This window comes from Pelodiscus sinensis, chromosome 6 (assembly GCF_049634645.1).
Source record: "Pelodiscus sinensis isolate JC-2024 chromosome 6, ASM4963464v1, whole genome shotgun sequence".
In the NCBI taxonomy this organism is placed as follows: Eukaryota; Metazoa; Chordata; order Testudines; family Trionychidae; genus Pelodiscus; species Pelodiscus sinensis.
Window position 1 is genome coordinate 121296939 of NC_134716.1, and position 13782 is coordinate 121310720.

The following is a 13782-nucleotide window of genomic DNA, read 5'->3' on the forward strand; positions in this document are numbered from 1 at the left end:
GCCTCAAACAGCAATCCATTGAGATTAATTTTTGGATGAATGAATGGAGCAGAATGGGATTCAATACAAAGTAATGTGAATAAGTCATGATCAAGAGTTCTAGAAGTGATTGGTGGTACCTTCATTTCTAGCTGTTCTCTCTGGGTATGTTTACACTGCACACTTATTTCGGAATAAGCTATTCTGGAAGAAATCCTCTGAAATAGTTTACTTTTAAATAGTGCATCTACACTACAGGGATGCCTCAAAATAAGTCCGAGGCAGGCTTCCCTAATGTAGATGTGATACCTTGATTTAGAGCCCCAGGAAGCACTAGGGAGTAATTACTTTGAATGGCCCTGGGGAGGAGCTATTTTGAAATAGAAGCAGTGAAGTGTCCCAACCACTAACCACTATTTCAAAATTGCAGTTTTGGAAGAGGCATTATTCCTTGTGGAATGAGGTTTACAAATACAGAATAAGCTTCCCTTTATTTCAATATTATTTTGAAATAACAGAGGGTACGTCTACACTACAGCGCTAGTTCGAACTAACTTAGTTCGAATTAGTTAATTCGAACTAAGCTAATTCGAACTAACGCGTCTAGAACTAAAAACTAGTTCGAATTAGCGTTTTGCTAATTCGAACTAGCAAGTCCACATTGAGTGGACCCTGAACAGGGCTTAAGGATGGCCGGAAGCAGTGCCGGCAGGGCATCAGAGGAGGACTTAGAGCGTGGAGATGCTGTCTCAGGCTAGCCGAGGGCTGCACTTAAAGGGTCCCGACCCCCACCCCAGACAGACAGTTCTAAGGGGTGCCCCGCTTGCAAAGCAGTCCTGGCTTGGATTGCCTGGAGTACCCACACTGGGCACATCACACCACTCGGCCATCAGCCCGGCTGCACTTGCCGCAGGTTGCCATCTGGGGAGAGGGGACAATCGGGGGGCTGCAGGAGAGCTTCCACCCCCAGAAGCCCGCAGAGCCAGCCCAGTCCTCCCCATCGGGGGCTCGTACCCCATTCCTCCCTAACCTCCTTCCACTTACCCTTCCCTAGCCCCCCTTCTTATTGATGTACAAAATAAAGATAATGTTTCTTCCAACATTGACTCTGTCTTTATTGAACAAAACTGGGGGAGACTGGGAAAAGGAGGTGGGAGGGGGAAGAGAAAGGCTGGGAGAGGGGAGGGCAACTAACATGATCAGGGGTTGGGAACAGGTCCCAGATGAAGAGAGGCTACAGAGACTGGGACTGTTCAGCTTAGAAAAGAGGAGATGGAGCGGGGACAGGATAGAGGTCTCTAAAAGCAGGGGTTGGGTGGAGAGGGTGCATTCAGAAAAGTTCTTCCTGAGTTCCCATAAAGAAGGACTAGAGGACACCAAAGGAAAGGAATGGGTAGCAGGCTTCAAACTAGTAATAGAAAGTTGTTCTTCAGAAAGCAAATAGTTAACCTGTGGAACTCCTTTCTGCAGGAGGCTGTGAAGGCTACAACTTGAACAGAGTTTAAAGGGAAGTGAGATCAAGTCATGGAGGTTGGGTCCATGGAGTAGTCTTAGCCAGGGGGTAGGAGTGGTGTCCCTGCCCAAAGTTTGTGGAAGGCTGGAGAGGGATGGCACGACACAAATGGCTTGGTCACTGTCTTCAGTCCATCCCCTCCAGGGTCCCTAGGGTTGGCCGCTATCGGCAGACAGGCTACTGGGCTAGATGGACCTTTGGTCTGACCTAGGACGGCCATTGTAAGCTCAGGGCTCAGGGTCGGGGGTCTCAGTGGACCCTCTTGATTTTCATGCACACCTGCTCCTGGGTGGCCAGGCTGGCAGCTCTCCTGCCCTAGACGGCCACTTTCCTGTGCCTAGTGCGGAGATCGTGGACGAGGTCCACGATGTCCGCACTAGCCCAGGAAGGTGCCCGCCTCTTGCGGTCCAGGACAAGCTCCCGGGAGCCGCCAGCCTGGTCCCGGGAAGAGGCGGTGGGCTGGGGGACATCGGGTGGGTGGCTCTGTGCCGTGCCAGGTGCAGGGTCTGCTGGCTGGGTGCTGGCAGGCTTGCACCTGGCATGGGCACCGTAGCCAGCCCGTGCCCCTTTAAGGGGTCCGGGGCCGGGAGGGGGGCATAGAGTTTCCCTGGTGTTGGCCAGAATGGCCACCAGGGAAAGCTAGGGAGGGCTAGCCTCCCACTAGTTCGAATTAATGGGCTACACACCCCTTAATTCGAACTAGTAAGTTCGAACTAGGCTTAATCCTCGTAAAATGAGGTTTTCCTAGTTCGAACTAAGCGCTCCGCTAGTTCGATTCAAATTTGAACTAGCGGAGCGCTAGTGTAGCGGCTATGAATGTTAGTTCGAACTAACGTCCGTTACTTCGAACTAACATTGTAGTGTAGACATACCCAGAATTACTTGGTAGATGCTCGCTTTGTTGTAACGGACAGTATTCAAAAATAAGGGTGCTGTGTAGACATACCCTCTGAGGGTATGTCTACACTACCCTCCTATTTCGAACTAGCGGGGTAATGTAGGCATACCGCACTTGCAAATGAAACCCGGGATTTGAATTTCCCGGGCTTCATTTGCAAAAGCCGGGTGCCGCCATTTTTAAATCCCGGCTGGTTCGAACCCCGTGCCGTGCGGCTACACGCGGCACGAACTAGGTAGTTCGAACTAGGCTTCCTAGTTCGAACTACCTAGTTCGTGCCGCGTGTAGCCGCGCGGCACGGGGTTCGAACCAGCCGGGATTTAAAAATGGCGGCACCCGGCTTTTGCAAATGAAGCCCGGGAAATTCAAATCCCGGGTTTCATTTGCAAGTGCGGTATACCTACATTACCCTCCTAGTTCGAACTAGCGGGGTAGTGTCGACATACCCTCAGACTCCTAAAAGGGGCCTGATTTTCAAAAAGTGCTGAATACCTCATCTGGTGATCAGAACATCTATTATGTATATGAGAGAGTTCAAGCATCCTAAGCAAAGTTCTAGTCCAGCCATGAGTCTTGGGTGCTCCTAGTTGTCTTCAAGGCCTGTAAACGTCCCCCAACAAACCCCTTCTTCTGTCTCTCTCTGCAAAGGTGCCTTCTTCTGTCTCTCTCTGCAAAGCCGCACAGAGCAACAACCTTCCCATTAAACAAGCTAACAGCATCCCTTCTTATTCCCCCCAGGACTCATGGCTCCATACAGCTCTGGGCAGCAGCGATTCTGGGTCTAGCTCCATATGTCTTTCTTAGGTGATTCCTGCCTATCACCATGCTCTTCCTGGCTCTTGTCTTGGGTCTTCACTGATTGGCTACTCTGTCCCTTCCAGCCTTCTGGGAAGTTCTATACTGCATCTTTCCGTGAAAGCCTAAGGTTCCAGATATGCACAACCTGCTATTCTCCCCCTCTCTCTGCTCCCTCTCCTCCAGTAGCACTTCCTCCATCTAGAACAATCATTATTTCTCATCTCAGGGAAAAAAATGTTGTAAAGGGCCAAGCTCTATGAACCCAAAAGAGGTTTACTTGTACATTCAATAGTATTTTTGGTGTTTCTTTATAAAAAGTTTTATAAAAAGGGAGTCCACATTTGGAAACTTTTTCCCCATGTCCTCTTCATGGCTTAATGCAAATTCCATTAAGACTAAAATCCATCCAGGAGTTTGGGAGAGAGGGGGACCTAAAAGAAAGTGTTGGACTAACTCTGTAATAGCAGAGATCAAATTGTTCTAAAAGTGTTGGTCTAGATTACCAAATGTCAACAGCACATTTTAAAACCAAACTATTACACGAGGTACTCAGCTCCTAAACTCATTATTGAAACCAGTACAGTATGTTCCCACTTAGGGCTAACTGATGCACATTTGAGCAACCACTTCCCATTATATAAACATTTATACTGCCAATCTATAAAAAGGTGAATAAAGACAACCTGGGGAATTACAGACCAGTCAGCTTACCATCAATAGTCAGAAAAATAATGGAGCAAATAATTAAGCAATCAATTTGCAATCCCCTATAAGATAATAAGATGATAAGTAACAATCAGCATGAATTTGACAAAAACAAATCATGTCAAACCACCCTAATAGCTTTCTTTGACAGGGCAACTAACCTAGTGAATAGAAGGAAGTGGTAGATGTGACATATATTATATTGATTATTTTAGGACCTTTGATATTATCTCACATGACCTTCTCATAAACTGGGGAAATACAATCAGGTTGGAACTATTATAAGGTGGAGGTAGAACTGTTTGGAAAATCATTCCCAGAGAGTTGTTATAAGTGGTTCACATTCAAGCTGGAAGGGTATAGCAAGTGGAATCCTACAGGGATCAGACCTGGGTAAAGTTCTGTTTAATAACTTCATCAGTGATTTAGAGAGAGGCACAGAGAGTATACATACAAAGTTAGCAAATGGCACTAAGCTGGGAGGAACTACAACTTATTTGGCTGGTCTAACTAAAATCCAAAATGATCTGGACAAACTGGAGACGTGGTCTGAAGAAAACAGAATGAAAGTCAGTAAGAACAAATGCAAAATACTCTACTTAGGAAAGAATAATCAATTGCACACATATACATTGAGAAACGACTGCCTAGGAAGGAGTACTGGGGAAAGGGATCTGGGGGTCACAGTGGCTCACAAGCTAAATATGAGTCCATGGTGAAACACTGTTGCAAAACAAAAGGTGAACATAATTCTGGGAGGAATTAACAAGAGTGAAATAAGCAAGATGGAAGTCATTCTTCTGCTCTATTCTGCACCAATTAGTCCACAGCTGGAGTATTGTGACGAGTTCAGGGCACCATATTTCAGAAAAGATGTGCACAAATGGGAAAAAGTCCAAAGAAGAGCAAACAAAATGATTAGAGGTCGAATAACACTGAACTGTGAATAATCTTGTGCTCCCTGTAAGTCTGGACTAGGGTTGGTCCTTCTAAGGCATGTAACCGGGTCATATGATGCTGGCATCCATTTTTAAGGTAGTACTTTTCCACTGGGGTGTGAAAGAATACCAACATATAGGTAGGGAACCAAATAATAGAGGGAGTTGGCAGTTGCAAGACATCAATGCACTCCTGCTTGCCACCATGATGACTTCTGGAAACATCTAAGGCTGAACAAGGGGAAGGATTGAACCCAAACTCAGAGGTTACCTAGCTTGTGAAAAAGATCATTAAAACTCCTGCTAAGATAATAACAGGTTTCTTAGGATATTAAGCTTAGCTGGTATATTTTGTTTTATTTTTCTTAGTAACTTAATTTGATCTCTCTGCTATCACTTGCAACCACTTAAATCCCACTTTTTTATACTTTATTACAGTGAAACCTTTGTTATCCAGCACTATGTTAACCAGAAAACGTTGTTAACCGGCATTTCCCCCTGCCACAATACTGTCACATCTTCAGGCGCACAGGCCTGGCTTGGTTTACCATGATTGGCTTAACAATTTTTTATTTAAGAAGTACTAATCATCTTTAACTCCAAATAGAAATGTGAAACCAGCCTCCTCACACTACAAAACTACCAATATTAAAAACATGAGTTTTCCTATTATTATTGTCCATCGGTTTTTCCTAGGTTGATGGGACCCTCAGATAACCAGAATTTTTAGATAACCAGAATGCCCTAAACCCGATCATGCCGGATAACACAGGTTTTATTGTAATAAGCCCAGTGTAAATAATTGTTATGGTGGGAGAGGGGAAATAATAGTGTGCATATCTCTCTTTCATTGATAAAGAGAGTGAACTTATAAGCTTACTCTGTATAAAACTTGTATGCAGAGTAACACGGATTTATCTGGGGTTTTGATCCCATTGGGAATGTGCACCTGGGTCCAGTGTCATGTCCCTGTGACTGTCCCTTCCCAAAGCTGAGTGGTTCTCTGTGTTTGTATTGCTCAGATGTGTGCTGTGACCCTGACTCTGTGCTCATGCTGGGGAGACCAGAGTTTTTGGCTTCGCATGACAGGGTAGATAGGTAAGCAGGCTCAATGATTTCTGTGATCCAACCTGTCACAAGGCAATTTAGGTTGGACATTAGGAAAAACTTCCTGTCAGAATTGTGAAGCAGTGAAGTAAATTACCTAAAGAGGTTGTGAAACCTTCATCATTAAGAGCAGGAATGACAAGCACCTGACAGGGATGGTCTAGATAAGGCTTGGAACTGGATTAGATAGTGTCTCGAGGTTTCTTTCAGTCCCACAGCTCTATGATTCTGTGATTCATGAATGCTAAAACACGTTTCAAAGCATTTGCTAAATGTTAGTCCCGTGTTCCACAAGTTCCGAATAACTCCAGAATAATGAAAAAATTATATAACAGAGCCCAGGATGGATGTCTGCAAAGCAATGCATGTTAGAGCCTGCAGACTCCATTTGTACTGCAGCATTTCAGAAAAAAAAGGGGGGGAGAGAGAGGCTGTGATAAAAACAAGCACAGTAAATTTGATAACGAGGGTGCCTGATGCTCCTAGCTAAATGGAAATGAAAATAAATGAGAATTCTTGCTATCTGAGCACTTAACAAGGACAGCGGTGTACTTCAGCATTCGGGGCTGGCCAAAACTGCTCCTAAAAGCCTGTGGTCATAGTCTCCCAGTGGCACTGAACTTGTCAGGAATTTCAACTGCCACCTCCCTACAGAGGGTTTATGTTCCTGAAAGAAGCTGTGACCTGGAAAAGGGAAGCAATAAACTGGCCCCTCAGAGTGTCTGTCATTGAATCCACAGCTGCTGCTGGCAATGCTCCAGCATGGGCCATTGGAGATATAGCACAAGGAGGCATTGTTGTGGAGGTTTTTGTCAGGCTGGAATACTTTGGCAAGGGAACGCCAGGGCTGAAGCCAAACAAAAGCCTTTTGCATGGCAGATTTTTTTTCTCTCTAGTGGTTAAATATGACAATTTTATTTTCCATACAGTCCTGTTGTATTATCGAGTTACATCCCTGCTCAGCCTCTTTATAAAGTGTAAACAGAACATAATGGTTAAACTGCAGTGCCTGGGATAATGACAGAGTCAATAATGCTAATTTGCAGCTGAATAACCTCTCTGCATCCATACCGAAATAATTCACCACAGATGGACATCATTACAAACAGAAAGAAAAAGGAAACCTAGCTGAAGTAAGACAGATTGGCTATTTATTTGAGCATGTTACTGATAAATCTTTACAAGCTATTTTTTTCTTGGGAACTTGTCAGTTAGATCCTGTTCTCTAGGAACTTAATTGCTTGCCAGTGCGAGATTTGGTTGCACACTTAGGTTATGTCTACACAGCAGCATTATTTCAGAATAACTAATGTTATTCTGAAATAACAAAGAGTGTGTCTACGCTGCAAGCCATTATTTCGAAATAATGGTGAGCTCGAGGACTTCTTACTCCAACTCTTCCTCCAACTTCCCTTATTCCTTGTATAATGAGGGCTACAGGTGTTGAAGTAAGAAGTCCTCCAGCTTAGCAGTATTTTGACACTACTTCGAAATAACTGCCTGCTGTGTAGAAGCGGACTAAGTTATTTCGGAATTGTGCTTGTTATTTTGAAATAGTGTTGCAGTATAGATGTACCCATTATGAGGAGTAAGGGAAGTCGAAGGAAGAGTGTTCTTTCTTTGACTTCCTATTGCGTAGATAGCTCCAAAAGTCAAATTAATCTATTTCGATTTAAGCTACGCAATTGACGTAGCTCAAATTGCATAGCTTAATTTGACTTTAGCCCTACTGTGTAGACTTACCTTAACTCTCTGGCTATGTCTAGACTGGCATGATTTTCTGCAAATGCTTTTAACGGAAAAGTTTTTCCGTTAAAAGCATTTGCGGAAAAGAGCATCTAGATTGGCACGTAGAATAGTAATAGAAATGTAGCCGTGTTAGTCTGGTGTAGTTGAAACAAAATACAGGACTATGTAGCACTTTAAAGACTAACAAGATGGTTTATTAGATGATGAGCTTTTTGCAGAAAAAAGCACTTTTTACGGAAAAGCGTCCGTACCAATCTAGACGCGGTTTTGTGCAAGAAAGCCCCAATCACCATTTTCGCCATCGGGGCTTTTTTGTGCAAAACAATACCACGTTGTCTACACTGGCCCTCTTGCGCAAAAGCATTTTCACAAAAGGGCTTTTGCCCGAATGGGAGCAGCATAGTATTTCCACAAGAACACTGAAAATCTTACATGAGATTGTCAGTGTTCTTGCAGAAATTCAAGCGGCCAGTGTAGACAGCTGGCAAGTTTTTCCGCAAAAGCAGCTGATTTTGCGGAAAAACTTACCAGTCTAGACACAGACTCTGAGTAAAAGCTATTTATGTCAGCATTTACTCAAGTTGGGGGGCATTTAGGGCATGTCTACACTGGGGAGTTATTTTGAAATAACTCACCTTATTTTGAAATAACAAGCAGAGGATCCACTCTACCAAGCCCATTATTTAAAAATAACAACAGCTTTTTGGACAAGTCGCTGAATAGCAAGATGAACTGTTGGAGGAATCAGACCTTTCTCATGTACATGCCTCAAAAATTATCTTCCAGAACTTTAACCAGACAGTGCAATTTGGAGACATTAAATCCAGCTCTCCTCATAAAAATAGTCCAGACTATCCCTGGAGCATGACAGACTTCAAAGGAAGTGAAATAGAAGGAATGTAAATGAATTAGCTTAAAAACATGTATCTATGTAATCTTTGAGGTGTACCTCAGATCGCTTCTCAATTCACTGCACTGATTCCCAGTGCTTCCCATTTTCCTGGAAAATCCAAGTAAGTCTTTAGCAAACATGCCTGCCACATACACAGATCCCCTTCATTCCAACAATAATAAGGCAGCCTCCTTAACAGAGAGTCTATGTCAGTTAATTATTGGCCAAAGTACTGATCCTGCAACATTCAACCCAGGCAGACCCCAGTGGTACAAGGGGCTTATCCAAACTGAGAGCCCAACTTAACCGTGGACAGGACTTGCTATTAGCATCTGAAGTCTGTTGTGAGACTTCCCTGAAGTGATCTGGATGTGTCATTTGAGCTTCTTGCCGACAACTGTCCATCCTGCCTCCACATGCATGGTTGGCCCACTGGTCAGCAGACACAGCTGAAAGGTCAATCACCAGCTACATCTAGACTGCAAGCCTCTTTTGAAACAGGGTTTTTCAAAAGATAGTGTCGAAAAATCCTCTTTCGAAAAAGAGCATCTAGACTACAACCAGTACTTTCGAAAAAGCAAGCCGCTTTTTTGAAAGAGAGCACCCAGGCAGTCTGGATGCTCTCTTTTGAAAAAGCACAGTTTGCATTCCATAGCACCTTTTTTCGAAAGAGCACTTTCGAAAAAAGGTGTTCTTCCTCATAAAACGAGGTTTCCCATGGTCGAAAAAACTGCCACGTTCTTTCGATTTACTTTCAAAAGAACGTGGCAGCAGTCTAGACGCAGGGGACGTTTTTTTTAAAAAGGCCTCTTTTTTTGAAAAAACTCTATAGTCTAGACACACAGGTACGTCTACATAGCACAGTTATTTTGAAATAACAGTGCGAGCATCTACACAGCAATTCTGTTATTTCAAAATAAATTTGAAATAACAGGTGGCTTATTCTGACTTCTGTAAACCTCATTTCACAAGAAATAATGCCTATTCCAAAATAGCTGTTTCAAAATGCTGTAGCATGGATGCTGCTATTTTGAAATAACTCCTCTCCGGGGCCTTTCAAACTAATTACTCCCTAGTGCCTTCTGAGGCTCTAAATCAAGGTAACACGTCCACATTAGGGAAACCTGCCTCAGACTAATTTTGAGGCTTCCCTGTAGTATAGATGCGCTATTTCAATATAAGCTATTTGGGAGTATGTAGTGTAGTTGTACCCCAAATGGGCATAGAGAATGACTTACCATACTGGCAATGCCTGAAATGTCGGGCTGAGGCCCGAAAGCAGGGAGAGTATGGGGAAGCTTGCACTATTTCACCTCACACTGAACCTAGAGGGCAACCATATTTTCAAACTAAACAAGCAGGGACAACTGGGTGGCATACACCTTGTGAAGGTCACAAGAGCTCCATGCTGTACTTTCTTTCTTTGAGACACTCCACCAGGGTAAAAGTTGCTTTTGGAGTGGCTCCGAGAATGGACAAGGTTTGCCCTTGTGTCTTATGTGCCTCCTTCCCCCTCTCTGTGATTCTGGCAAGAAGAAGTAAATGAGGTAAATGAGGGGTAAAGGAATTACAGAGAAGCCTTCCTTTCTAGTCCCTCTAACCAACATGGCAAAGGAAAAACCATGCTTCACAATCTTTTAGAGATCTTTGACCATGATGAAAAAGTAATGAATAAAAGAGACCCCAACTGGCATAATTTCTGTAAATTGTCAAAAGGGATGATGAAACCCCAGTAGAATCCAAGGACCCAGGTAAGAGGCAAAATATAGTCATTAATTGAAAACTATCCATGAAACAAAAAAGCAAAGCAAAATTAGATGATCAATTGCCTTGATGTCAAGCGGTTAAAAAGGGAGACTTCAAGTTTCAATACTAGGTGTCAGGTTGTAGTTAATGATCTGGAAAACAGAATGAGATGTGAGGTAGCAACCGCTGATGATGACAAAAAGTTAGTTAGGTTAGCCAAGACCAGAGAGGGTGCCGAGAACTTCAGAGGGACCCAACTAAGTCAGGTGAATGGTCAACACAATAACTAATGAAGGTCAGTGTTGATAAATGCAAACCAATGCAGATTGTAGAGAAAAATATAAAACTACTCAGACATCTTATAGGGTTCTAAATTACCCTGATCAATCTGGGCATCTGTATAGATAACTCAATGAAGACTTGAGCTTAATGGACATCTGCAGTCAAAAAAGCACTATGATAATGCATATAAAATGAGGGGACAAACTGGTAGAGAACACAGAGAATATTATAATGTCATTATATAAATCAATGGTGTCGATTCATCTAGCATACTGTGTAATGCTAGTCACCCAGTCTCAAAATGAATGTTACAGAACTAGAGAGAGGTTTAGAGGAGGAGGTGAGAATGACCCATGTAAAAAATCTCAGAGGGATTAAATAATCCCAGAATTGTTTCCTTAGGATGGAGATGAATAATAGGGGATATGCTATATAAAAGCATATAAAATCTACAGAAGGCAAACCAGGCATCTATTATCTCCTGGACAAGTCAACTAAATTAAAAGATAGAAAATCAAAACCAATAGAAGAAAATGCACATTGTGTGAAAAAGTGATTAGACTGTGGGACTGTGGAACTCATTTCCACAGGAATTTGTTGTGGTCAAGATCTTAGCTAGACTCAATAGAATTATGTTATCAAATTAGATACATAAAGAGATAGCTCTAGACTTCCCATAAATATTGATAACAAACATTTATGCTTCAAGAGGACTGTAAGAATGTGTCTACACTGCCCTCAGCATGAAATAAGATAGGGTATGTCTACACTACCCCCCTAGTTCGAACTAGGGGGGGTAATGTAGGCATACCGCACTTGCAAATGAAGCCCGGGATTTGAATTTCCCGGGCTTCATTTGCATAAGCCGGGCGCCGCCATTTTTAAATGCCAGCTAGTTCAGACCCCATGCCGCGTGGCTACACGCGGCACGGACTAGCTAGTTCGGATTAGGCTTCCTAATCTGAACTAGCTGTATGACTCGAGGCATTAGGAAGCCTCATCCGAACTAGCTAGTCCATGCCGTGTGTAGCCGCGCGGCACGGGGTCCGAACTAGCCGGCATTTAAAAATGGCGCTGGCCGGCTTTATGCAAATGAAGCCCGGGAAATTCAAATCCCAGGCTTCATTTGCAACTCTGTATGACTACATTACCCCCCCAGTTCGAACTAGGGGGGCAGTGTAGACATACCCATATGTAATCTGAGCCGTGCAAATTGCATAGCCTATTTTGATTTAATTCTGAAACAGCTTATTTCATAATTTGGCATTGTCTCCACAGCACTTATTTTGAAATGGACTGCTATTCTGAAAAGTCACTTAATCCTCGTGGAACGAGGTAACAGGGGCATCGGAATAGCGAGCCCATTATATTTTGAAATAACAAGTTTGTTTCAAAGATACGGACTAGCTATTTCGGGATACCATAAGTATCCCGAAATAGCACCACAGTATAGACATACCCTAAGTGCTCACTACTCATTTGAGGCTAGGATGAAACCAATGTAAGTAACAGATTATCCTGCACCTGCCTTCTGTGAGGTTCTTGAAGTTTCCACTGAAGCTTCTGGTGCTGGCACCGGGCAGAGACAGAAGAGTTGATTAGAAGGATCTCGAGTCTGATCCAGTTTGCATTTCTTATGTTACTCCACCACTGAGGGTGAGAGCAGGAGTCTTGCTCAGAGTACTCTGAACAGACAACTCCCCAGACTTGTATGGCAGTTCTGGCAAATGACAAGCTATGACAAAGTAAAGCCCGACACAATGTTTAGATCAAAACATGTTGTTCAGTACACAGTGAGAGTGTCAAGATCATGAAGTACAGGCAGTCCCCGGGTTACGTACAAGATAGGGACTGTAGGTTTGTTCTTAAGTTGAATTTGTATGTAAGTCGGAACTGGTACATATTGTAGGGGAAACTCTAGCCAAACATTTCTCCAGAGCTCAGTTTTATTCTCCCACACCTCACTTCCCTCAGTCCTTTATTCTCAAGCTGAGGTGTCTGCTGAGAAAAGTTGCTCCGCGTCTCCCTGGTCTGCTGGGGGGGGGGGGGGACACGCTAGCTTTGTGTCTCCCTGCTCTGCTGGGGGGAAGCAGCTAGTGCGAGGTTGCCTCACCCCATTTGTAAGTAGGGATCCGATGTAAGTCGGATCCATGTAACCCGGGGACTGCCTGTATATTGGGACTGTAACACATCTGGAACACACAACTGTAATGATGAAAAAATGGAAATTTTGCTTGGTGAACTGGAAAACTGGGGAATTCAGAACCCAGAAAGATGTAACTGAAACAACTGGGACATTGCATGAAAATCTGAGACTGTCCCCTAAAAACTGGGACATCCCGAGTGTAATCCTGGCCCTATTGAAGTCCAAGGGAGTTTTGCCATTGACTTCATTGGGGTGAAAATGTCTCCCTGGGTCTCTTTATGTACCAGATAAGTGACGCACATCAAACTCCAGTCCATCTGTCCTTCTTAAGTGCTAACTTTACTGCATTTTTCTCTTTGCCTTTTTAGCTTTTAAATTGTCAAGCTATCTGCCTAAGTGCTAACAATCAACAGATGGATCAAGGGCACAGCAGGCTGTACAGCCGCACACAGCAGCCTGGCTAAGATGGAAATTCACTGGAGACTCCATTCATTATCTCATTTCCCAAATGCAATGTTGTCACTTATGAAATCGGATTAAATGATACCAGGTATTTCATGCTCTACACTTCTGATTTCTGTAGCCCCGAAGTTCCTGTCTGAGAATGCCGAGGGTGGTGGTTAAAGAAATAGCACATGCCAGTGGCATATAAGTGTAACCCGCTAGTGAGTATATATTGTAGAGTTTCCTCTCTGCTACATTGCAGAACATATGAGTTTTTATAGTCCCTCCTTTGCTAAGGTTTGGCTCTTTAGCACAAACTACAGTAAATTGCTCTGTTAGCTGTGGAGGTCCCTCATTCAACGGTGTGTCTAGACTACAGAGTTTTTTAAAAAAAGCTTCACCTGCGTCTAGACTACTGCCGCATTCTGTCAACAGTAAACTGACAGAACGTGGCGGTTTTGTCGACAGCTGTAAACCTTGTTTTACAAGGAAGAACGCCTTTGTCGACAGAGATCTGTTGAAAAAAGGTGCGTGTGGACATAAGGAGCCAGTTCTGTTGGGAAAAAAAAGGCCTCCAGGAAGAAG

General features: G+C 43.5%; 1 long non-coding RNA gene across 2 annotated transcripts in view; it reads left to right on the forward strand.

Moving 5' to 3' along the window:
• LOC112543657 (uncharacterized) overlaps positions 1–13306 on the forward strand; it is a 77874-nt gene extending 64568 nt beyond the window's left edge. The window contains exons 3-4 of one of the 2 annotated variants that reach the window (XR_012904530.1): positions 6868–7071; positions 13122–13306. This is a non-coding gene — a long non-coding RNA (uncharacterized LOC112543657). The remainder of the gene's footprint in view (positions 1–6867; positions 7072–13121) is intronic. The other variant, XR_012904529.1, reaches the window with a different exon arrangement.
• Positions 13307–13782: the final 476 nt, after the last annotated feature.